Source organism: Hippopotamus amphibius, chromosome 2, assembly GCF_030028045.1.
Source record: "Hippopotamus amphibius kiboko isolate mHipAmp2 chromosome 2, mHipAmp2.hap2, whole genome shotgun sequence".
In the NCBI taxonomy this organism is placed as follows: domain Eukaryota; kingdom Metazoa; phylum Chordata; class Mammalia; order Artiodactyla; family Hippopotamidae; genus Hippopotamus; species Hippopotamus amphibius.
In genome coordinates, this window is record NC_080187.1 from 79,823,319 (window position 1) to 79,844,421 (window position 21,103).

General features: G+C 37.4%; 1 pseudogene; it reads right to left on the reverse strand.

Moving 5' to 3' along the window:
• Positions 1-2,156: 2,156 nt before the first annotated feature.
• Positions 2,157-2,251, reverse strand: LOC130847332 (U6 spliceosomal RNA; annotated as a pseudogene).
• Between the last annotated feature and the right edge of the window lie 18,852 nt (positions 2,252-21,103).

The following is a 21,103-nucleotide window of genomic DNA, read 5'->3' on the forward strand; positions in this document are numbered from 1 at the left end:
CAGCCTTGGCCCTTGCTGGCACCCAGATGTTTGTGTTCATTTGTCACTTTCTAACATTAACCCCCTGCTGCTCCTCCCTTCCCTAGTATGAAAGAAGCTTGAATTCTACCTTGAATTAAGATAGTTCTTTAGGACATTAGTCTGCCATCTTCTCAGTTGGCTGGCTTTCCATATAAATTCACTTTTCCTTGCCCCAACAACTTGTCTGTCAACTCACTGGCCTGCCATGCTGTGTGTGCTACAAGCTTGGACTTGCTAATAAGCACTCATTCACGATCTGTATTTTCACTCCTAAAATAAGCTAAATAAAAATTCAGTGCAGCTACAGGTGCTACTTAATAGTGCCTAACAGAGCAAACAGACCTTTGAAACAATTCCAACTCACCCAGAATTTCCAGAGATCAGTAAGATCCATCGAGAGAAGCAAATTTTCACCTCTCAGAAACCGAGGCACAGGAGAAAACTACTAGAGCTGAGATGCAAGTCCTGTGTGGGAAGCCTAGCTTTGTCACTGCCTAATGATGGAACTGTATCAAATTTATTTAATCTTTTTGAGCATTGTGTTTCTTTTCTATATGGGGGTGTCACTATCCTGACAATTGTTTTACCCATTTTTCCATACTCTGGGAATTTTTTTTTTTTAATGCTTTTCCCTCCTTCCTCAATTTTCCAACAATCTGTCTCCCCACTCTATCCCCAACCAATGACTTCAAACAACATAAAACAAGTAAAAGCAAACAAGGAACAACCTCACCCTCCTACCACCTCATGTGCAACTCACAGAGGTACACAACCACCTGTTTCCTATCTGTCTGCTCCCAAGACCAACTTGCACACGTGAACTTTCGATCTCATTTCCTCTTGCCTTCTCAAGAGCTTTATTTCTACTCTTATTTTCTCTCTACTCTGTATCAATTCAGCACTTTCTTTTCAAGTACTTACACCAGCATACTAGCATTTTTTTATACCTCTTATCTTAAAAAACAAAGCAAAACAAAACAATAACAGTACAACAACAATAGCAACAACATCAGGGACAATGAGAAATTTTCCACTGTATAAATATATTACAATTCCTTTTCATCTTCCCCATATCAATGAATATTTAGGCTATTTCCAGATTTTGTTTTTTTTATTTTGATTTTTTTTTTCATTTTTTAACCTGCTATAAACATTCCAGATATGTCTTCTGGCAAACATGTATCAAAGTTTTCCTAGATCAAATACTTAGTAGTGATATTACTGAAGCCTAGATTGTACACATCTTTAATTTTACTAGGTAACACCAAAACATTTTGCTAAGTAATTCTACCAGTTTGCATCCTATGAACAGTATAAATTGCTCCATATTCTCCCCAAAGCTTATTATTGTCAGATTTTTAAATGTTTGCCAATCTACCGAGTATCAAATGGTTACTTATTTGATACTCAGATTGTAATTGGCATTTCCATAATGATTAAGGAGATTGAGTCACTTTTAGTAAGTTTATAGATGACCTGTGTTTTTTTCTCTGTGATATATGGTTGTTCAGGTCTTTGGCCTTTTTTTCTTCTGTGCAATTCTTTGTGTTTTCTTATTGATTTTTTAAGAGCTGTCTATATATTCTGGATACTAATCACTTGATTGTTTTCCTGTGTTTTATATATGTACACTCCTAGTTTGTGGTTTGTCTTTTGCTTTTATCTATGATAACTCTTAATGAAAATTTTTAATTAAATGTACTCAAGTCTATTAATATTTTGCTTTGTGGAATGTGCATTTGCATTATGACAAACTAAGGAAGGGATGCTGGTTAAGAACATGGTTTATGGAATTGGGTTGCTGAGGTTGGGTCCTGGCTCCACGTCTTACCAGCTATAGAACCTTGGGTACTTTTACCTTATATGCTTCAGTTGCCTCATCTGTAAAGGAGGGATAATCTTATAGGATTGCTGTGAGGATTAAACAGGTAAATATATTTAACTTATTGTAACTGCACTTAACATTTTAAGTACTTAAGTATTGGCTATCTTTATTTAAGAAATTCTTTCCTACTCCCAGATCATAATATATTCTTATGTTTTCTTCTAGATGATTTAAAGTTTGAATTTCAGATTTAAATCTTTAACCCACATAAATTTTATAGTTCAGTAGAGTATGAGATATGAGCCCACAAAAATATATGGAGCACTTCACAAATCTATACATCATCTTTCTTCAGGGACAGGGCTCATCTTCTTTGCATTGTTCCAGTTTTAACATATATAGTGTCTCGGCCGGTGCTCTGGCAACATGTGACACATTAACCTCTTGCTAATTTATTCACTTACTTATCTAGGGATCCACAACCCACCCTCAATTAGACTCCCTCCCTCCTCACTGACCACCTCTCAGGTCTCTTGAAGACTCCAGCTCCCCTGCTGGACCTCAGAATGTTAAATTGAGTTAGAATTGAGTTCTATTCCCTGTTTTTCCTCTATACTCTAGTGTCTGAAAACTGCAACCAGATTACCTAGGCTCAAATTCCAATATTGACTAGGTACATAACTGAGCATGTTATTTAACTTTTCTGTGCCTCTGCTCCCCATCAGCAAAATTAACATGGTAATGCTTCTTATCTTAGAGTTGTTATGAGTATTAAACAAATGAATAAATGCATGTACATCACTTAGAACAATACTTGGTATTTGGGAGGTGTTGAATAAATAGTAATCATTATTTTCTAGAGAATTAAAATTAATCTTATAATTTTAAAAGTCACCTAATTGTTGATGATCTCAAAATGTTGGTATTCAACTCTGAAATCTCCCAACACTCAAGACTTCTTACATAACCAACAGTTCATCTGGCTGCTTTATTTTTAGATGTGTGACAGGTACCTTAAACCTCACATGACCTAAGCATAACTATCAGCTCAACCTAAGTCTTCCTCCTCAGAGAAAATGATACTACCCCACATCAACGATCAAGCCAAAACCCATCGCCCTTGATTTATTTTGATTCTTTTCCTCCCACAACCAACTCAATAAATTCTACTTCAGAAAGGTATCCCAGATCCTACCATTAACTCCTTAATTCAACTCTGTAAGCAACATCTTCTCTCACCTGGACCACCATCACATATGCTCAGCTGTTCTCCCTTACTCCATTCTTGACCCTGTTATGGTCTTCCCTCCATTCAGAAGTGAGAATAAGTCAATGCAATCCATTATAAATCCAATCAATACCCACTCCCCAATCCCAGCTTCCTTAAAATTATTCTGTCTCCACAGAAAACACAATAAAATTCAAACTCCTTCCCATGGAGGGAGGGGCCATAGATGATCTGGTCCCCGCTTACTTCTTGCCCTGCACTTACCTCAGTCACTATTCTCCAGTCACATGCCTTCTTCTGGGTCTTAAATGGGTAAACTCATTCTTACCTCAGAATATTTGCACAGTTGGCTTGGAAGGACTTAATCCCAGATCTTGGCATGGCTGCCTCTTCATCATTCAGATCCCATCTCGAAAGGTCACCTCATCAGAGATGCCCTTCTTGACCACCTTCATTAAAACTGCCCCACTGCCAACTGATTATCATTTTATTGTATTTTCTTCACTGCGCTTATCAGTATTTAAGATTTTTGTATATTTCTGCATTGTCTGTCTGCTACTACTAGAAGTAAGCCCTGTGAGGACAGTAGCATTGCATTAGTTTCACATTCCCTAGAGCAGTGCCTGATATACACACGATCAGTTCCCAAGGCCTAATTATTGACTAACTGCCAGGTACTGTTCTAAAGCCTTTATATGCAGCACTTCATTTCATGCCCCACAGGAGATATATAATTTCCATTTTACAGATAACGAAACCCAGACACAAAGTTAATAAGTGGCAAAAGTGGAATTCAAAATCATCTCTTATTTGCCGTTTATCCCCATTGCTTCCTATACTGCTGGATATTGAATAAATATTTGGTTAAAGGAGAGATGTATAAAAATATCAAAGAAAAAAATTCAAAGGAATGTAAAAAAATAAAGGAAAGAAAAAAAAAAAAAGCCAGAGAGTGCCATTTTTAGAGTCTCCCACACCATCAAATGAACCATAGAAGGTCAGAATTGGGTTTCAGAATTCACACCCCAATAGGATCTATAGGAGACGTTGTTGTTGCTACTTCCTGTGAAGTGCTTCAGGATACAATGGTTGTGAAAAATGCTATTAAAATGTAAAATTGTTCTTCACACCTTTACTGAGTGCTATTGTCTCTGTTTGTCAAGTTGCAGCCCACACAAGACCACAAAGCTTTACATAATTCAAGCTTAGAGAAACATGTCTGATTTGTCAGAGAAAAATAAAGGAGACTTCCAGAAAGAAAACCCAAAATTCAGAGATCCCATCTGTTGTTTTCTGTGCATGCACATGTCAGAAATCCACAAGGTATCTGGTTCATATGGCAGTAGGTGACTTATCTTTGTCCAGAACCTGCTCCTACCAGGGAGTACAAGTAACCCAGGTAGGAACTTCAATGCAGTGAAATCCAGAAAAAGGAGGGCCCCCAATGTGCACACAGAAAGCATCCATGCTCTGAAGGACAGAGATCTGCCCAGATTGCAAGAAGCTCCGTTTTATTTTTAAATGTTTATTTTACTTTTTTTATAAAGTTACAAAAATATTTAAAAGTTTCATCAATTATAACATACGACATCACTTTCCTAAACTCCTGTTTCTGAGGTTCTAATCCCAGAAGGCTACTAAACCTTCTAGGAAATGGAATTGAGTCTATCAATTCTCTCACTGCTTTAGATGTGACTGGCTCCCAAGCTGCAGGGCAGCTCAGCCCTGAGGTCTGGTGCTGCTAACGGAGTCAGGAATCATCAGCAGAAGACTAACGTAAGGGAAACAAAAAAGGCATAATGGGGTAGTGGGAAAAGCACCCAGGTGTTGGCATCAGAGGGATCTCTCTCCAAACTCTGCCCTTCATAACATCATGGCTCCACCCAAATGTCCCCAGATCCCTCTACTGTTCCTCTGCTCTAGTCTTCAGCCGTGATATCGGTTTTGTCTCCAACCTGCCCACACATTGACTTTTCTCCCTCAGGCTGTCCTCAGGTTACGGGAGGCCCTTGTCCCCAAGTACACGGCTTCATAAGGTGCCTGGCAGTTTATAGTCCCGCTTCTCCAAACTCTGGGGCAGCCCTTACCAAGGGTGGAGACTGGATGGTGGAGGAAAGTGCAGCTGCCATGCCTCAGACTGGGATAAATCCCAAGGCAAGCCTTATACCCCAGAGGCCCCGGTGGGATCAAGCTGATGTCGCTTTCTGTGAGTTCTTGCCCGAATCTGCAGCCTTGCTTAACTTCTTCCCCTGCCCAGTCTTGCTTTCCCTAGACCCTTATTGTTTCTCCTGGGAGTATTTCCTTAAATAAATCATTTGCATCTGAATTCTTACATTATAGATTCTTACACCTCTGATTCTCAGAAACCCATCCTAAGAAAATAAACTACCTCAAAGGTTTGTGTCGAGATTAAATGAAATATTATTGCACCCAGGAATGGTGCTGAGCATATAATAGGTCCTCCCTACATGATAACTACTATCATTTTTTTAGGAAGGGAGCCGAACATCTTCTCAGCTTTGCAGCCTTTTATAGATCTCATTTGGGGCCCTTATGATGGTATATACTTAACAAATGCAGTTACCCTCCAGAAAAACTAATAGTTCTAGTCATTTCTGAGCAGTCTCATGTTGTAGGTAACATTCTCCCCTCCAAAATAAACTACATGGAAAGAGTGAAGTAAATCTAGAAAATAAAATACCACTGGCTTTGGATCCACGTTTGTCTGAATTTTGAATTTATAGGCATCATTTATTAGCTTAGCTATTTGATCAATACATAAATTGCTTAACTTCTCTAAGTCTTGGGTTCCTTATGTGTAAAATGAAGAAAAAAAAAATCCCATCACCTTTGCAGGATTATGAAGATTATATAATGTTTATTGAATTAGAGACAGATTAGTGTATTAGTTAAAAGCAAGGATGATGAAATAAGAATGCCTGGACTCCAGGCTCTGCCTCTTGTGCTAGTCAGGGTTCTTCAGAGAAATAAAACCAACTGGAGATAGCTAGATGACAGCTAGACAGATAAAACAGATGATAGATAGATAGACAGATAGATAGAGATTTGTTATAAAGAATTGGCTCACACTATTATGGAGGCTGAGAAGTCCAGACCTAGGAGAGCTGATGGCATAACTTCCAGGCAGAGTCCAAGTCTGAAAGCAGGAGAGGACTGATGTCCCAGCTCAAAGACAGTCAGGCACAGAGAGAATTCTTTCTTGTTTTGGCTCTTTATTCTATTCAGGCCTTCAGTAGACTGGATGAGGCCCACTCACAATGGAGACGGCAATCTGCTTTACTCTGTGTAGTCCATTCAGGCTGCTTTAACAAAAACATTATGGGCTGGGTAGCTTATAAACCACAGAAATTTATTTCAGAGGCTGGGGAGACCAAGGTCAAGATATTAGAAGATTCACCAGAATCTTCTAATGAAAGAAGTCTAGTGAAAGTCTAGTGTCTAGTGAAAGCACAGTTCCTAGTTCATAGACGGCCATCTTTTTGCTGAATCCTCACATGGTGGAAGAGGCAAAGGGAGCGCTCTGGGGTCTCTTTTATAAGGGCAATAATCCCATTCATGAGGTCTCCACACTCATGACCTAATCGATTCCCAAAAGCCCCATCTCCAAATACCACCACATTGGGCATTAGGATTTAACATATGAATTTTTGGGGAGACAAAAACATTCAGTTTATAGCACTCAGTTAATCTCGTCTAGCAACACCCTCACAGATGCACCTAGAAGTAATATTTAACCAAATATCTAGCCCATGACCATCAGGTTGGCACCTAAAATTAACTGTCATGTTAACTGTGCAAACTTAGAGAAATAATCCAGCCTCTGTGATGTTTATTAGGAGACTAAAGACAGAGGGTAGTTCTGGAAACTAAGTTCAAACATATCAAGTACCTATAACAGTCCTTTCCATGTAGTAAGTACTCAGTAAATGTTAGTAAAATTGCCTTTCTAGCAGAGAGTAGAAATTTAGGAAATGTTAGGTCCCTTCCCCTTGGAAGTGGAAAATAAACATGGTGACCATAAATGTAAAAACTACTCTCAATTACATTTTGAAGAGAATGATGACCAGAGTTTCTATTTTCTTTGAGTACAGAACAAGAATGGAGGGTTTAATCTTAAAGTAACACATAGCACTTAGTTTAGAGACATAGAATTTCAGCCTGTAAGTATCAGCAGATGTTGAAGTGGATACTGAGAAGGTTATAGAATCTCCTATTTCAGGAGGTTTTTAACTAAGATATAATATCATATGTCTGGAATAGCTTGAATCTAATTTGCCTAAAGGTAGGAAAGAGAAGTAAATTACAATCCACCGACCCCCATACTTCCTTCTGCTAATTTCATTGCTTCAGCTTCCACAGAATCTGAGTACAAATATTAGAATTCTATACAATGGAGAAATGACAGTCTTTTAAGGAGGTGTTGTTGGGATAGCTGGACAGCCGCATGTAAACAGATGAAGTAAGAACACATCCTCACACCACACACAAAAATGAACGCAAAATTACTTAAAGACTTAAATATAAGCCATGATACCATAAAACACCTGGAAGAGAACATAGGCAAAACTTCTCTGACATAAATAGTACCAATGCTTTCTTAAGTCAGTCCCCCAAGGCAGTAGAAAGAACAGGAAAAATAAACAAATGGGACCTAATCAAACTTATAAGCTTTTGCTCTGCAAAGGAAACCATAAACAAAACAAAAAGATAACCTACAGAATGGGAGAAAATATTTGCAAATGATGTGACCTACAAGGGCTTAATTTCCAAAATATACAAATGGCTCATACAACTCAATAACAAAAAGAGAAACAACACAATAAAAAAATGGGCAGAATACCTAAATAGGCATTTCTTCAAAGAAGACATACACATGACCAATAGGCACATGAAAAGATGCTCAACATCACTAATTATTAGAGAAATGCAAATCAAAACTACAATGATACCACCTCACACCAGAATGGCCATCATTAAAGTCCACAAGTAACAAATGCTGGAGATAGTGTTGAGAAGAGGGAACCCTCTTACAGTGTTGATGGGAATGTAAATTGGTGCAGCCACTATGCAAAAAAGTATGGAAGTTCCTCAAAAAAATAAAAATAGAGTTGCCATATGATCCAGCAATCCCACTCCTAGGCATATATCCAGAGAAAACTCTAATTCGAAAAAATACATGCACTCCAATGTTCATAGCAGCACTATTTACAATAGCCATGACATGGAAGAAACCCAAATGGCCATCAACAGATGAATGGATAAAGAAGATGTGGTATATAAATATACAATGGCGGACTTCCTAGGTGGTCCAGTGGTTAAGAATCCGCCTGCCAATGCAGGGGACATGGGTTCAAGCCCTGTTCCGGGAAGATCCCACATGCCGCAGAGCAACTAAGCCCATGAGTCACAACTATTGAGCCCATGTGCTGCAACTACTGAAGCCCACGCACCTAGAGCCTGTGCTCTGCAACAAGAGAAGCCACAGCAATGAGGAACTCACCACCACAATGAAGAGTAGCTCCCGCTCATCGCAACTAGAGAAAGCCCATATGCAGCAACAAAGACCCAATGCAGCCAATAAACAAATAAAAATTAATTAATTAATTAAAAAATATATATGCAATGGAATACTTCTCAGTCACAAAAAATAATGAAATAATGACATTTGCAGAAATGTGGATGGACCTAGAGATTATCATACTAAAAGAATTAAGTCAGAAAAAGAAAGACAAATACCATATGATATCATTTACTTGTGGAATCTAAAATATGACACAAATGAACTTATTTACAAAACAGACTCACAGACACAGAAAACAAATTATGGTTATCAACGGGGAAAGGGAATGGGGAAGTGACAAATTAGGAGTTTGGGATTAGCAGATACAAACTACTATATATAAAATAGATAAACTTGGACTTCCCTGGTGCCACCGTGGTTAAGAATCTGCCTGACAATGCAGGGAACACAGGTTCAATCCCTCGTCAGGGAAGATCCCACATGCCGCAGAGCAACGAAGCCCCCCACAACTACTGAGCCCACGTGCCACAAATACTGAAGCCTGTGTGCTCTACGCATGCCACAACTATTGAGCCTACATGCTGCAATTGCTGAAGCCCACACTCCTAGAGCTGGTGCTCCACAACAAGAAAAGCCACCACACTGAGAAGCCTGTGCACAAGGAAGAGTAGCCAGCCCCAGCTATCCACAACTATAGAAAGCCTGCGAGTGCACAGCAACAAAGACCCAATACAGCCCAAAAAATAAGTAAATAAATAAATAAATAAAATATATAAACAACAAAGTCCTACTGCATAGCACAGAGAACTATATTCAATACACTATACTAATATATACATATAAATAACACACATATAATAATAATATACATATACATATAATATATAATATATAAAAATAACATATATATAAATTATAATATACATATAAAGCTGAATCACTTTGCTGTACACCAGAAACCAAAACAACACTGTAAATCTACTGTACTTCAATTTTTTAAAATACTAGAGTTCTGTTTTCTTAACCATGCTCTTCCTTCTTTATGGGGTTAATATTTTTGGAAACAAGTAAGAAAACCTCATTTTTGTAAAAAAAAAGAAAGGGTTACCCCTGCCTACCACCTATGAATAGAGCAAACAACACTTTAGGTTATTGCTCCACTGCTTGCTATCACAGACACCTCCTACAGGTGTTGCATCCTCCGTAACGAGGTGGTTCTTCAGGGATTTTATAATAGTTTTGTGTTATTGCAAACCACAGTCTGGATCCCTATTCTGAGGTGTCTGAAAATGCCCTTACCTAATGTATACTTTTCTTTGATGTGATATACTGATACAACTTAAAGTTTTTTAAATCATAAAATGGTATGTATTACTGCAAGGATGTCATTTAGAAGGGTCTTTCATTCTCCCACTAGCAAATATGGGACAATTTGAACATCTAAGTAAAAAATGAGAGAAACAAATTATAGACCACTGAGTAAAAAAGGAAACCATAAGTCTATAAATGACTTGCAATCTTAATCCTTAAAGCAACTTTTTAAGCTATTAATATCTCCACTTTACCCAAAGGGAAACTGAACTCAGAATGTTGAAGTGACTTTCCCAAGCTCAATCAGCTAAAAGCGACAGTCTTTTCTTCTATTAAAAGAAGATGCAAACTTACAGAAAACTTATACATATACAGAGAACTGTTTTCTTCCTGAACTATTGGAGAGTTGTTGACCTGATGTCCCATCACACCCAAATACTTTAAAACAGGAATTTTTATACATAACCACAATACAACCATCAAAATCAGTAGCTACATTAGGCAAATAGAAAGAAGTACCTGCACACAGTAGACATACAGTTCATATTTTCAAATTTCATCTGAACAAAAATAGGTAAAAGGTAGATATATACCTCCCCAAGCTTAGGTATAATGAGTGATTATACTAAGAACAAGCGTAAAAGAGTACCTCACAAAGAGCTGTTCATTTAAATAGGAACATTAATAAATGAAAAGCCTATGTAGTAAACCTGCATGTAAATATTTCATCCATTAAATCTCAAAATTAACTTCTATTTTCATAATGTAAAGATCTGACATAACGTTGTCATTTATTTTATGCGCTATTACACACATAGAAGCAAATATAATGCATAGTCTAAATATGATTATAAATTGTGACTATGTTTTTGTCTAAAGCACATAAGTAGAAAGTAAGAATCTTATCATTCTAGGACATTTAACAGACCCTTCCACATTCATAGATTAATATCCTACATTTATTGGGTTATTTTCATTTTTTTGTATAAATATATAAAAATATTTTGTAATAAGACTTCAAGCTATAGAAAAAGTACATAAACCATCAAAAAATATCCACTCAATTACACAACTTTTAATTAAACTTTTGTAATGGCTTCAGAGACATAGAAACAACTACATAATTCCAAGCTTATACAAATTTCTACTGGGCATAGGCAAAAGCAATTTTTCAGACAGGTATAACCTCATTATTCTTTAATATTTAAATTTATATTCAGCAAATTTTCTGTATCCAAGTGTCAGCTTCATTCATGTCAACAGTGCTAGATGCTACTTCATTTCAAATATAACAGGGTTCCTGACTGATATTCAACAAAATCCTCTAGTATTTGTCTAATAACTTGTTCCTTATTAAAGCTTTTATATTAGATTAGTCTTCATTCTTAAACAGCATTCATTCTGAAAATTCACAAAATCCAAAGTACACACGCACACGCAACACAGAGGGTGAAGGGAGGGAGGGAGAGGAGGTGGGTGGTGAGAGAGACAGAACTGCAATGCACAGGGGATGGCTATGAATGGAAAGCTATAAATAACTCAGCAGTGAGAAATAGAGATCCAAGTCTAGAATGATAGCTTCTCAATGGATCCTCAGAATTTACCATGTGGAGTGTCATAGAGTGGTCATTCTCAAAGCCTTGAAACTGGTCAGAGAGGCAGATAATAAAATGAAAGGAAGGAGAAATGTACTGAAAAATCAAAGAAAAGTTCTATAAAGCCAATTGTTTACCAGGAAAGAGAAGCAAAAAGTTAACACAATCAGTATGAAAAAATTTGTAAGAAATAAGATTTTGTCAGAATCAGAATAAATCTGTAAATTCATCTAATCTAAGAAGTATGGATTGCACTTTGTCATATAATCTCTCAAATATCTACATGTGTGTGTTTTTTCTAAATTACTAATACAAATGTTTCCTACAGTATTTCAAACAATTATCTTTATTTGGGGGCAGAATGGCCTGGAGCAGTACTATCTGATAGAGATATAATTTAAGTTGCATTTGTGATTTTAAATTTCTAGTAGTTACATCAAAAGAAAGCAAAGGAAACCCATGAAATTGTACTTAATAATGTATTTTATTTAACCCCAAATATCTAAAATAATACCATTTCAACATATAATCAACAAAAAATTATTAATGAGATATTTAATATTTTTATTACTATTGACTTCAAATCCAGTATGTGTTTTTCACTTAGAGTCAGCACATCTCAATTTCACAGCAGCGTATCAACAATATATCAAGTAGAACAAAGTGTCAAGGGCTTATTTTTTTTTTTTTTAACTATTTTTTAAAGCAGTTTTAGGTTTACAACAAAATTGAAAGGAAGGTATAGAAATTGCTCATTAACCCTGACCCTAAACATGCATAACCTTTCCCATTATCAATACCACTCATCGGTATATTTTTTAACAAGGATGAACCACTGACACATTATACTCACCCAAAGTCCATTTACCTTAGGGTTCACTCTTTTTGTATATTCTGTGAGTTTGGACAGAATATAATGACGTATATCAATCACTATACTATCATATAGAGTATTTTCCCTGCCTTAAAAATCCTCCGTGCTCTGCCTATTCATCACTTTCCGCCACTCCCACCCCCAACCCCTGGCAACCACTGATCTTTTCATTGTCTTCTTAGTTTTACCTTTTCCAGTATGTCATACAGTTGGAATCGCACAGTATGTAGCCTTTTCAGATTGGCTTCTTTCACTTAATAATATGTATTTAAGATTCCTCTATGTCTATTCATAGCTTGATAGCTCATTTCTTTTTAGCACTAAAATAATATTCCATTGTTTGTATATACCATAGTTCATTCATTGACTTACTGAGGGACATCTTGGTTCCTTACAAGATTTGCAATTACAAACAAAGCTGCTATAATCACCAGTGTGCAGGTTTTTGTGTAAACATAAGTTCTCAACTCCTTTGGGTAAATACCAAGGAGTGTGATTGCTGTATCCTATGGTAAGAGTATGTTTACTTTGGTAAGAAACCACTGTCTTCTAAAGTGTCTGTACCATTTTAGATTACCACCAACAATGAATGAGAGTTCCTGTTGCTCCACATCCTCACCAGCACTTGATATTGTCAGTGTTCTGGATTTTGGCCACTCCAACAGGTATGGTATCTCATTTTAATTTGCATTTCCCTGATGACATATGATATCGAGCATCTTTTCATATGCTTATGTGCCATATGTGTATCTTCTTTGCTGCGGTATCTGTTAAGGTCTTTGGCTAATTTTTTTTTCTTTTTCCTTTTTTTTAAGTTCTTTATTGGAATATAATTGCTTTACACTCTTGTAGCAGCTCATGAGGTACACCAAAGTCAATCAACTGTATTTATACACATATATCCATATCCCCTCCCTCCCGCGACCCCCCCCACCCTCCCCGTCCCCGCCCTCTAAGGCATCACCCATCATCGAGTTGGTCTCCCTTTGCTATACAGCAACTTCCCACTAGCTATCTACTTTACAGTTGGTAGTATATATATGTCTATGTTACTCTCTCACTTCATCCCAGCTTCCCCTTCACCCCCTGCTCCCCCAACCCTGTGTCCTCCAGTCTATTCTCTGCATCTGCATCCTTATTCTTGTCCTGTCACTAGGTTCATCAGTACCATTTTTTTTTTTCTGTATATATGAGTTAGCATACAATCTTTGTTTTTCTCTTTCTGGCTTACTTCACTCTGTATGACAGACTCTAGGTCTATCCAGCTCATTACATATAGCTCCATTTCATTCCTTTTTATAGCTGAGTAATATTCCATTGTATATATATGCCACATCTTCTGTATCCATTCATCTGTGGATGGGTATTTAGGTTGCTTCCATGTCCTGGCTATTGCAAATAGTGCTGCAATAAACATTATGGTACATGTTTCTTTTGGGATTATGATTTCCTCTGGGTATATGCCCAGTAGTGGGATTACTGAATCATATGGTAGTTCTATTTCTAGATTTTTAAGGCACCTCCAAACTGTTTTCCATAGTGGCTGTACCAACTTACATTCCCACCAACAGTGCAGGAGAGTTCCCTTTTCTCCACACCCTCTCCAACATTTGTTGTTTCTAGATTTTGTGATGATGGCCATTCTGATTGGTGTGAGGTGATACCTCATTGTGGCTTTGACTTGCATTTCTCTAATGATTAATGATGTTGAGCATCGTTTCATGTGTGTGTTGGCCATCTGTATGTATTCTTTGTCTTTGGCTAATTTTTATCTGTGTGTTTGTTCTTACTGTTGAATTCTAAAAATTCTTTGTGTATTTTGGATAACAGGCCTTTATCAGATACTTTTCACAAATATTTTCTCCCAATCTGTGGCTTGTCTTCTAATTATCTTGGTGTTGTCTTTTGCAGGGCAGAAATTTTTAATTTTAATGAAATATAACTTGTGGAATATTTCATGGATTATGTCTTTGGTGTTGTATACAAAAAGGGATCTAGATTTTCTTCTGTTATCTTCTTGCAGTTTTATAGTTTTAAGCCTCATCTTTTTTAAGGTGATAGAATGAGTTATAATTACTATTCAAGTATGATAAAAAGATTGATGGATAAATGATTAAATGAATGAATAAATGAAGAATAAATGAATATCAAAAAGACTGATGGTTCTTACAACAGCCCAACATTTTCTGTTTCATAGTCAACATTCTTTACACAATAGCCCTGAGTTTTGGTGCATTGTTTACAATTACTTCTTGTTTCCAATCATTAAAACATTTTTTTTCTATGCTTATAGTCACTAATCCAAATGACCATACTCTAGTATTTTATTTTCTGCCATTTATTATAAATCTGTTTCCCTCTTCTTCTCACTTTCTCTTTCTCTGGCTCTACTGTAATCATCCCACATTGTAAACTTTTAATTAATTTAGATTCTTATTATGGCAAACAAAATATTTTTAATAAAGTGGCATATTAAAAATGCACTGTTACAATTATTTTGAACACATACTAGAAGCAAATTAAGTCAACCTAATAAATAAATCCATTGGGAAACTTTAAAGATGAGTCCATCTTATACCAAATGTCAATTTTTAATAAATTGGGGTAATAATCTTCTGAAGAGTAGCCAATAGAGTAGCAGAAATGCAGTACCTAATGCAAATATAGGCGCTGTACTAATAGTAATGTACATTATGTAATTTATTTTTATATTTTAAAAATAATAATGATTATCTCAGGTAGAAGAATCTACATGCTCCTAGCTATGATCTAGATATATCACTACATGAGTAGCTTATTCAAAAAAAGTCTAGATCTCCTTGGGATATAATTTAAAATCAACAAGTTTGGGCCTCTATTATTTTGCAAGTATGCTCCAGACACGTTAAATATGCAGTCTTTAAAATTAACTTAGCAAGGTCCTTAGATGGTAACCCAACCCTAAACCTTTTTTTTGGATACCTATGAAAACTGCTATTTAAAAGTCACCATGGTTATCCACCATTGTAGAAAGAGACCTCAATTCTCCTTTATGGCAAGGAATGGAAACCATTTGTTTGGGGAGTGGGGGAGAACCTCTTGAATGAGCCATAATTCTGCAAGTGTAAAACCAGGACACATATATTTTCTTTAGGGAAACATGTAAAACATTCACTGCCATGAATTCTATTTCACAATGTAAATCGCCCTGCATAAAAAATTGTGTTTCTGCAAACTGTATTCCTGGACTGTGTGTAGATAAAGAAAACACTATTGCTCGTTGGAATTGTGTATGTTCTTGAGCAACTGAAATAGGATGTGCGGGGCTAAGATGGAGAGAACTATAGAAAGGACATACTGATATGGTTTTCCCCTCAAGTACTATTACGTTGACTTAAAAAGTATGTGACTGAACCAAATCACTGATGTTCTATACATGATGTCATTTAAAGAGAATAATCCAAAAGCACTGATATTATTATCTCATTCAAGCCACTGAGCAAGACACAGAGGCAGAGACACCTCTCCTCACTAACAGGTGTCACTTTAAATTCATTTCCTTCTTAGAAGGTACTCAAGCCTGTCTGGCAAGAATAGTACATTTCCTTATAAGGTGACATTCCCTCTCCCCTCAGTCAACATTTCACATCTTCTCTTCCTAAACCCTCCAAAACCCCTTTTCCTCCCTGCTCACTCTTAAATAACCTTGCCTTGTACTCCACTGAGATAATGGAAGTAATAAGACAGAATTGTCCTTGATTTCCCCCCAAAATGAACCTACATCCACTGCTTCTCTTCTACAATGGAAGACAAGTCCCTATCTATCAAATGCCATGCAAAGCACTTGTGTTTTATAGACATCATCTCTTGCCCTCTCAAAAATTTTCACTCTGGCAATGAGTCCCTCTCTCTCCAGAGCCATGAATTTATTCTTCTCCAGGGGTTATCAACACTGGCAAATACACAGGCTCTATATCTGCCATTTGGAAAATAAACAAACAAACAACCTCCTGGACCTGTCAAGCCCTTTCAAAAAGTGTCTCCTTTCTTTATTTTCCTCATCAGTCAAATGTCTCAAAATAGCTCTCAAAATCCACTTCCTTAACTCTGATCCTATCTTCAAATCACTCAATCGGGTTTTCACTCCAAATACTCCAATGAAACAGCGCTTGTCAATATCTTGTCAATGATCTCCATGTGCCAAATTTTATAATCCCTTCTCTGTCTCTTCCTGCTTCACTTCTCAGCAGTATGTTATATAGTCAAACTCTCTTGACTTTTTGAAACAGGTTTTTTCCTTAAATTCCAGGCATCAAGCACTATCATTTTTTTCCAGCTTCACTGATTCCCTCTCTCTCTCTCTCTCAATCTTTACTCTCTCCCCCTCTTTAGACAACTTCTAAATATCGGAGTTATCCTAAAGACTGATTCTATAAACTCTCATTTCCCATTCATAGTCCCCAATGACTCATCCAAAAACATTATTTTAAATGCCATATATATATATATATATATATATATATATATATGGGTGTGTATGTGTGTGTGTATATACATATGTGTGTGTATATATATATATATATATATATATATATATATATTTGTAACTCTCAAATTTAAATCTCCCACCCCTCTCTCAACCCTGAATTTCAGACTGTATATCTAACTGCTTGACATCTTTGTTGACTGGAAAACATTTTTTTAAAAAGTACAACGTGAGAGTTGTGAGTTAAGTTTTATTTGGAGCTAAATGATGATTGTACCCCGGGAGGCAATCTCTCAGACAGCTCTGAGGGACTGCTCTGAAGATTTAAGGGGGGAGGTCAGGGAATATGTGGTTTTGGTGAAGGGGAAACGTGCAATCAAGCACACATGTTGGCAGAGGACGCAGCCTGTCACAAGAGGCAGATGTCTCCATTAATCATTTTAGTGCTTTTCTAGATATGAGAAGAATCAAGAAAGTGGGCCCATAAAATCTTCTGAAAATATCTAACTATCTGAAGGCTTGTTCTGCCAGTTTTTCCCAGACCACAGAGTGCCTCATTCCTGATCTCCACTCCAAACCACTTTCAGAGCGTGCTGAAGGTCAGTGACTGCAGTGGCTAGTGACCTAATCCTTGTAGAAGCAGATGGTGAGCGACAATGTTTAGCTGTCATCTTCAACAGAAAGTGTAAGCACAGCTTATTAGAAAAACAGAATTCATGCTCTGTACTTCACCATCAACCACCAACAAAAAAAAAAAAAAAGAAAAGAAATTTTATCCTTACCCCATGTCAGTAAGTATTGCTAAATAACTAAACCTAGGCATCACTTCGGAATCCTCTTTGCTCCTTTACCCAATCAGTCAACACGTCTCATGGGTTCTATATCAAAGTAGGTATTGTAGGAGCACAAAAATTGACACCCCAAAATATCTCTGGTATGTGGATTATTTTGAGCTAAAAATAATCAAGGCCCACAAAACTTGGGAAGAAACTTGGACCTTTCCCCTAACTGCCTAAAAAAATTTAGATGGAGGGTCTGTTCCCCCATCACCAGAGATATCTACAAAGAATATGGGCCAGGTATGCTGGGGGATCAGAGTCCACTCTGCGTCCCACTGTCTCTGCATAGCCCAGCAAACACTGTTTTCCAAACATTTGCTTTTTATTCTCCATGTAAATTGACTGCCTCCCCTTTGAAGTTCCAAACTACCACCTCCAACATCCCTTTTGTCTTTAGCTGAAGATAGTATTTAAGGTGAAGTTTTCAGCCATTTTAGTGAGTTACTCAGTTATCCTGGGTCTCTCCAAGAACACATATTATTAACCTTTTGTTTGATTTTCTCCTGTTCATCTGCTTCATGTGAATTTAATCCTTAAATCAGCTAGAAGAACCTAGAAGAGTAGAGAGAAATTTCTTCCTCCCTGACAATATGAAATCCTTCACTTTCTCTCTCTCTCTCCCTCCCCCCACTTCTACCTCCTTAAAAAAAACAGCCACCATCTTCTCTTGCCTGCACTACAGTAATAGCCAGAATATTTTCCTTATTTCCACTGTTGTACCCATATTCTCACTCATCCAGCAACCAGAATTATCTTTTAAAAAAATAAATCGGATCATGTGGCTAATCTGCTTAAAACGTCAATATCTTCCAATCATTTTAATTTCCTATTGTCATGCATGAACAGGTCTCTGCACAACTCTCCGGCTCATCTTGTACCACTAGATCTCTTTCTCACTTTTTCTCCCTGTGATATTGTGATTTATAACAAGAAATACATATATTTGGTCTTCTCTTTTTCTGACATAGAGTCGCTAAAAACTTTGGAATTTCCTAAGTGTAAGAGCAATAAAGTCTACCTTTTGTTATGTTAATGAGGTGACTTTTGGAAAGCCCCTGGTCACCTAAGGATAAGGGCTGGTCACCAGAGGAATCAGAGGATTACAGGGTTGTAACTTTCAGTCCCACTCCCCTGACTTCCTGGGAGGGAAGAAGGGATGGAGGTTGAATCAATTGCCAATGCCAATGATTTAATCAATTTTGTTTACATAATGAAGTCTCCATAAAAACCCAAAAGGACAGGATTTGGAGAACTTCTGGGTTGGTGAAGACTTGGAGATCTGGGGAAAGTGACATGCTCAGAGAAGATATAGAAGCTCTACATCCTTTCCCCATAACTTGCCCTATCTATCCTTCAATATTATTTTGTAACAAACTGGCAATCTAGTGAATAAACTAGTTTCCTGAGTTCTGTGAGACCCTCTAGCAAATTAATCAAATACAAAGACAGGGTAATAGGAACCTCTGATTTATAGCCAGTGGGTCGAAAGCACAGGTAACAATCTACTGGCATCTGAAATGGGCAACAGCGTTGTAGGACTAAGCCCTTAACCTGTGGAATCTGAAGCTTTCTTTGGGTAGACAGTGTCAGAACTGAGTTGAACTATAGGACACCCAGCTAGTGCTGGAGTATTGTTTGATGGCATGGGGAAAAACACACGTCTGTCGGAATGGGTGACCAGAATCTTAGCCCTCTTCCTTCAGTTGCTCTAATTCGGTGGTTCTTTCTCTTTGCTCCTTCAGTCTGGAATGTTCTTCTTTCACCTCTGATCCTCACGTAGTAAAATCCATCTCACCATCTAGGTTTCAGCTCAAATGTCAGCTCAGCAGAGAAGACTTTCCTGACCACCATCTCTAATGCTGCTTCCTTATACCACCTTTCCAGTCAATTTCTACAATCGCTGCTTTATTTCCTTCAGAGTATTTGTCTGTATCTATAACTATTTATCTACCTTGTCTGACTTGATCACCCCCTACCTACCATCATCTATAAGTTTTACGAAATCAGGGACCTTGTCTGTCCTGCTCATGACATAACCCATGGGCCAGAGGAGTTCCTGGCATAAAATAGGTACTCAATAACAAAACAATTGTTATATAAATGAATATCTTAGCAGCACGTAAAAAAAAACAAAAAACAAAAACCCATACCAGAATGAAGAAGCTGAATGAACCGCTGTTAGCCCATGTAAGAGAGAACTTGGTATCATTTCCAGAAATAATTAGGACATGTTTTAAGGCGATCCATCATACTAATATTAACTCACACCATTGTAACAGGGTAGTAAAGGAAATGGATATCATTTTATATTCACAGACAGCCAAAGCCTAGCTATACTGGTTATGTTTGCAATAATTTGAGCAAGTGGATGTTATTATCTCTGCTTTAAACAGCAATATGAGGCCCAGAGAGATATAATAATTGGCCCAAATCCATATAGCAAATAAATGGTGAAGCTGGGATTCCAGGCCCTGTGTATTTGATTCCAAGGTCCATGTCTTTCTGTGAAATAATAGACTGTGGAGCATAATGGTGAAGCACCTTCTTTTCAGAAAACATTTATTGCTATTCATGAGCCCAAAGGGGAGTTAGTCCATAGGGTTAAGAGGGGGAGGGAAAGAAGAAACTATGTGTGTAAAAAATGCTGCTGATGGGTGTCTTTTCAAATACCATGGTGTTTCAATAGGGCCTGTTGAATCACACTTACACATAATCAGTGTAATTCCAGGAGCAAGCCCGCTTGGCTCAGCAGTTTTAATATACAGATCAATTTTGCATTACCTCCTTCTGGCCGTGAGTGCTCATAGAGGGAGGTCATAAAACATTCATTGGGCCAAGGATGCAAATTGAGCAAAGAGTGAATCTTCAATCTGTGGACAGGTTCTTGAAAGAGATTTGTCAGATAAGTCTGTGATGAGCATTTGCTCTGCCCTACACCCTATGAAAATTTTATTTTCATTTCCTTTAAAGAATTCACCTCTTTAGGGGGACGAAAGGCATACACACACACACACACATACACACACACACGACTGTAGCACAATAAACTGTGTGCCAATTATATTGTTAAAATAAAAATACATGTGACAAAGACTATTAGAAAATTGAAAACGGAACTTGGAATATGATGACAGAATTATGACAGAAATTCTCCAATCACATCCTATGGGTAGAACAACATTTGAAGACATCAAGGCAGAGTACAGAATGAGCGTTCATTTCTACCATGAACTAGGACTCCAGGCCAAGGGTCTACATCGTGGCACACCTAGATAACCACTTAGTTAATCACTGGCGCAGGGGGATTCCAAGGTCTGCACTGGAACTCGGGGAAGTGACGCAACCGGGACAATTTCCATACTTGCTCTGCTACATGTGATAATCCTCAAGGTGGCATGACTGC